The sequence below is a fragment of the Zootoca vivipara genome, chromosome 12, assembly GCF_963506605.1.
Source record: "Zootoca vivipara chromosome 12, rZooViv1.1, whole genome shotgun sequence".
NCBI classification, from domain to species: domain Eukaryota; kingdom Metazoa; phylum Chordata; class Lepidosauria; order Squamata; family Lacertidae; genus Zootoca; species Zootoca vivipara.
In genome coordinates this window covers 14137804-14143851 of record NC_083287.1, presented here as the reverse complement: position 1 = coordinate 14143851, position 6048 = coordinate 14137804, and positions in this window count along the sequence as shown.

Sequence of the window (6048 nt, the reverse complement as noted above, 5' to 3'; positions counted from 1 at the left end):
GGCGGTTTGAAATCAGTAATGATACAATGGGCAAGGGATAATGGATATAATATACAATTGGCACCATTGGAAAAACTATGGAGGGAAGATCTAAAATTTACAACCTATTGTATGTTGAAAGAAAATTATATGAAAATGATGTGTCGCTGGTACCGAACTCCTACTAAATTAGCAAAAATGTATAGAACTGCTACAGATATATGTTGTCCACATGTGGTGGACGTGCTAGAAAACAAAAGTATATTGGGAAATGATTTATAAAGAGTTGAAAATATGTTTAGAATTACTTTTGTGGAAAAAACGGAAGCTTTCTTACTAGGAATTTTAGGTTCAGAAATACCCAAGGATCAGATGGGACTGTTTATGTATGCTACAACAGCTGTGCAGATGCTATTTGCCCAAAGATGGAAGGAGGACAAACTACCTACAAAAGAAGAATGGCTGATAAAGATGATGGACTATGTCGAATTGGTGAAAATGACCGGGGAAATTGGAGATCAAGAGGACAATAAATTTAATAAAGAAAGGGAAAATTTTATAAGTTACTTAAAAGAACACTGTAAACAATTGAAAACATTGGCATGATTTTAAAAAACCACTTGCAATGAAGCGAGAACTATGGTGAGAACTGAGTTTTAAGAAAATATGGAGACTACGATATGATGCAGTTTGAAAAGAATAACTATGGAAACCATGGAAGGGTGGAGGGAAGTTCAGGGATTCTGAGAATTCTATTTGTAAAATGATTATGATTTATGCATGATGATAACTTTTAAAAGTGAAAATGAATTTTTTTAAAGAGGAAATGTTGGGCTGTTCTTACACTAAACAGCTCCCTCCTGTCCGCCACGAATCCCATCGGTCCCTTGATGGTCAGGCAGGATGGACAAACACAGGCATCCCCAAACTTCGGCCCTCCAGATGTTTTGGACTACAATTCCCATCTTCCCCGGCCACTGGTCCTGTTAGCTAGGGATCATGGGAGTTGTAGGCCAAAACATCTGGAGGGCCACAGTTTGGGGAGGCCTGGACAAAGAGGTGCAACTGGGCGAGTCAAGCTGAAAGCACTCTTGTTCCTTCCTCCCATCCTTGCTCCTGTCCTCGATACAATACGGCGCATCAGTCTTGTCCCAGAAAACAGGCTGGCTTTGCCCGCCTCACCTCCCCAAGGTCTCAGGCCTCGGCCGCCTTTCCAGGTGTGCCAAAGAAAGACAGAAAACAGAGCTGCCTATTTCATTTCTGCGCCCGTTCCATTATTCTCCTCGCCACGGACTGTGAGCTTTAGCCAGTTTAATGATGTGAAGCATTAATCGTTTAATCAATGAGGGTCAGTTGTAATCAGTGGGGCAGCAAGTTGAGGGCACGCTGGTTATTTATTTGTTCGTTTTGCTTTACAGCATTAAGGAATCAGGGAGAAATCGATGTGGGTTCATGCACCCCTGAATTTCTGCCCTCTACCAGGACAAAGTGTACACTAGTAGCAAGAATTGTGGAAATCTCATGCTCATTGGCTACATTCAAATGAAGGTAAGCTACTGCATATCAACCTAAGCAAGTTGTGCTTCCTTTTTCTGGTTATTTGTCTATAACTTTTGATAGAATACAGATAATCAGCGCTTTTTTCTGGTGGTACGCAGGGGTACACATACCCCTAAACATTTTGTGAATCTTTGTACTTTTGTCCACTTGCTGTATTTATTTTCCCCAATTTGAACTATTTCAAATTTTCTTGAGTCAAAATGAAAGTACCCCTAAACATTTTTTTAGAAAGAAAAAAAAAGCACTACAGATAGTTGAACAAACTGTGTTGCATTACATTCCTCATTCAATTACCTTTCCATTGATATATAATTTTATGGTATTACTCCAAAAATAAAAATAAAAAAGTGGTGTCATGAGCCATCCAACCTCAGAAATACTTTTTCCAAAAGGTTTCAACAATTTTGGCCACTAGTGTATGAATTAACCAGGAAAAGGGGGACAGGAAATGTATTTGTATCCAGGGAGACGGTACCTTTGCAAAGCAATGTGCCGAATGAGCACGATGGGAAAGAAAAGAAAAGCCACGCTTCCACCGGAAGGAAGCACAATCACACAAAACTGTAACTGTGTTGGCAGAGGGTTGGGCTAGATATCCCTTGGGGTCCCATCTCAACTGGAAAATTCTAGGATGTTATGCAAAGGAAGAAAGCGCTGGCCTACACTTCAGTCGTCTATCCACAGGACTGATCCATTGTATGACATAAGAATGGCACATTCCATAAGTGTGCGGCCACAGTCTAGATTTGTGTAGGCAGACAGTGGTGGGTGACCAATGGCTTCTCACCAAAATTTGGGCAGGCATGTGCTTGAATGCCTATAGTGAAATATGCAGGAATGTATGATACGTAAAATGAACCATGGAAGGAGAAGAAGGGAAGCCATTGGATATTTTAACATTTGTAAAATGTTTATTTTGAAATGTAAAATTGAAAACTTAATAAAAACCATTTTTCACCTCCTGGCAAATAAAAGGGGAAGAAATGGAGGCAGTGAGAGATTTACTTTCTTGGGTTCCTTGATCACTGCAGATGGTGACAGCAGTCACGAAATTAAAAGACGCCTGCTTCTTGGGAGAAAAGCAATGACAAACCTAGACAGCATCTTAAAAAGCAGACATCACCTTGCTGACAAAGCTCCGTATAGTTAAAGCTATGGCTTTCCCAGTAGTGATGTATGGAAGTGAGAGCTGGACCATCAAGAAGGCTGATCGCCGAAGAATTGATGCTTTTGAATTATGGTGCTGGAGGAGACTCTTGAGAGTCCCATGGACTGCAAGAAGATCAAACCTATCCATTCTGAAGGAAATCAGCCCCAAGTGCTCACTGGAAGGACAGATCCTGAAGCTGAGACTCCAATACTTTGGCCACCTCATGAGAAGACTGTTGATGTTTTTATGACCGTGGTGCTATAAAGTTCATTAGTGGGTCATAAAACACTTGTGGACCCACGCTGCCAAGTTGCAATGGTGCCCAGCCACGTTCCCGCTGTGCCAGTTTAAAATCCTCTTCTTGTATCTAGCAGAGTTACTGCGCAACTGGAACCAGATAGCAGTTTGCCGGTGTCTTCAAGAAAACAAGCACACTGTAGCTTCAAAGACTAACTTAAACTTTATTTACTGAAGCTTAACATAATACATCTAAACCAACTGAACTAAGCTGCATTTTAGCAGCACTCTTATCTCTTAACACTCCTCTCACCTAACTTTCTGCTCTCATGCTCCGACTCAAACTTCACACAGACAGAGAGAGAGAGCATTCTCTTTAGAGCATGATTTATGACTACACGACAATTAGCAATCAGCGCACAGCTGTGGGCTAGCACCCAGAGAAATAAGAACGCCTGAGAGGGTTTTTTAACTCCTTGCTGTCCAGAATCCCAACACCCCCTCTCGTTCGCAATGTCCTGGGTGCGATTTCAACATCAACTCTATCCCATGTTCAACATTTCACAGAACTTATTGTGCTTTTCAAAAGTCAATGGCTTGGTAAACCCGTCAGCAAGGTTTTCCTGACTAGAACAATATCTGAGCCTGATTACATTTGCTCTTACACTTTCACATACATTTTTGAAGCGTATATCCAAGTGTTTTGTTTGTGCTTTAAATTGGCCTGAATCTGCCAATTTTAGGCATGCTTGATTGTCTTCCCATACTGTTACAGGCAGGAAACAATTCTCACATATCTCCCTGACCAGACATGTGTAGAATTCCAGTTCTCTGCACACACCCGAAAGAGCGCTGAATTCTGCCTCAGTCGATGACAAAGCAATGAGGCTTTGACGCTTTGAACGCCAGCCAACCACTGAACCTCCGAACGTTACCACCATTCCGGAGATTGACTTCCTGTCAGCGGTATTGGCCCAATCCGCGTCAGCCCAGCACTGAAGCTGTGTATCACCCTGAGCGGATAATTTAAGGCTGAATTCCTTGGTCTGTTGTAAATACCTAAGGACCCTTTTTATACCATTCCAGGCCACAGTAGAGGGTTTTGAAGCCTCTCGGCTCAGGAGATTGACCGCAAATGCTATGTCGGGTCTACTCCATTGGGACAGATAAAGCAGACTTCCCAAAGCAGATTGGAACACCTCCTGGTTCTCAAATTCTGGTTTTTTCTCTAACTGGATGTCTTTGAGAAAACACACTTCCATTGGTGTTCTCACACCCTTACAATCTGTCATTTTGAACTTTTGCAGTAATTGCTCTATTTTTGCCTTTTTGCTTAGTAAAAAACTGCCATCATGTTCTCTTTGGATCTGAACTCACAGGACCTAGTTCTTTGAGTCTGAAGTGCTGCTTCAGCTGCCTAGCAAACTCCTGCACCTGTTTGTTTGTCTGGGCAACAAGAATAATGTCATCAACGAACACAAGAGCTAGTTCCTGCTGCGGGCCTGACCCTTTCAGGTACAGGCAGCTGTCTGCCAGACTCTTTTGAAACCCTAGCTTGTTCAGAGCTTCATGGAGACATTGGTTCCAATTTCTGGCCGATTGTTTCAAGCCATAAATGGAACGGTGCAGTCTCCATACCAGTCCCGGCCTATCGCCCTCGAATCCAGGCGGAGGTTGCATATAAATCTCCTCTTGCAGTGGGGAGTTCAAATATGCCACATCAATGTCAAAATGTGTGACCTCTGAACCTCTCTGCGCTGCAACTGTTAGGAGCAACCTCATTGTCTCACTTCTAGCTGTGGGCGCATACACCTGAGAATAATGGACCCCAGGTCGCTGGCTGAAGCCTCTGGCCACCAATCTTGCCTTATATTGTGGCTCTCCACCTGGGGTAGGTTTTAACCTGTACACCCAGCGACAGCCCACTGCCTGCTGGCCAGCCGGCAGGGTTGTGAGTGTGTAAACCCCCAGAGATTCCATGGAACCAATCTCCTTTTCCATGGCTTGTTGCCACTTGCAGAACTCTGCCTGAGGCAATGTCTGCACCTCTGCGAAGCTTTCTGGTTCACACTGTGCAAACCCTGCGTATATATTGGCCATTGAAAAACGATCAGGAGGTTTTCCTTTGGTGGTGCGCTTAGATCGTCTTGGCACCTCAACCAACTCCTCCTCTGACCCAGACGCACCTGTACCGGACTCTGCCTGTGAGTCTGACATACCAGGTGAACCACCACGTGACCTGCTTCTCTTGCCACGTCCCCCTGGACTGGCTCTGGCTGATGGTGACAAGGGAGACCTGTTGCGCTTCTGCCTGCCAGGCCTTGCCTGCGGCGAAGAGAACGGACTCCTGCGGTCTGGCTTCACCTCCCTGTCTGGGCTTGCCCCCTCTGACTTGACACTCTGAACCACATCCTCAGCAGGTTCACTGCCACCAGTTCCATCAGCGTTTTTCTCTGCTGAATCTAAACCACTGATCCAGCTTCTAAGTACCTCAGGGTTTGCGTGAATTCTGGTCCAGCCACTCTGTTCGCAAAATTCAGCATTTCGGCTGATTGTCACCTTGGACCGATCACCCCCTGGGTTAATAAACCTCCAGGCCTTGGATCCTGGCTCGTATCCGCAAAAAATCATTTTTCGTGATCTTGGGCCACCCTTCCTGCGCAACGGCCTGGGGATCAATACCCATGCTTCTGCGCCAAATGTTCTGAAATAATGTACTTTAGGCTTTCTGCCGTGAAGCATAAAATACGGCGTGTTTCCTACCACTGAGTTGAACGTCCGGTTCAACGTGAACGCTGCGGCCTTTACAGCTTCTGCCCAATAGCACCTTGGTAGCCCTGAGTCAAACAGTAGAGCTTCCATTGCTTCCTGAAGCACCCTGTTTTTCCGCTCTGAAACTCCATTCTGCTGGGGGGAGTAAGGAGCTGTCATCCTATGCTTGATTCCTTTTGCCCGGAAAAACCCCTGCAAACTAGAGGCCAAGAACTCCGCACCTCTGTCTGTCTGAAACGATTTGACTCGGGTGTCAAATTCCAGCTCAATTGCAATTACCCACTCTCTTATTTCATTGGCTGCCTGACTTTTGTCTTTAAGCGTAAAAACCCAAGACATTCTAGAGAAAT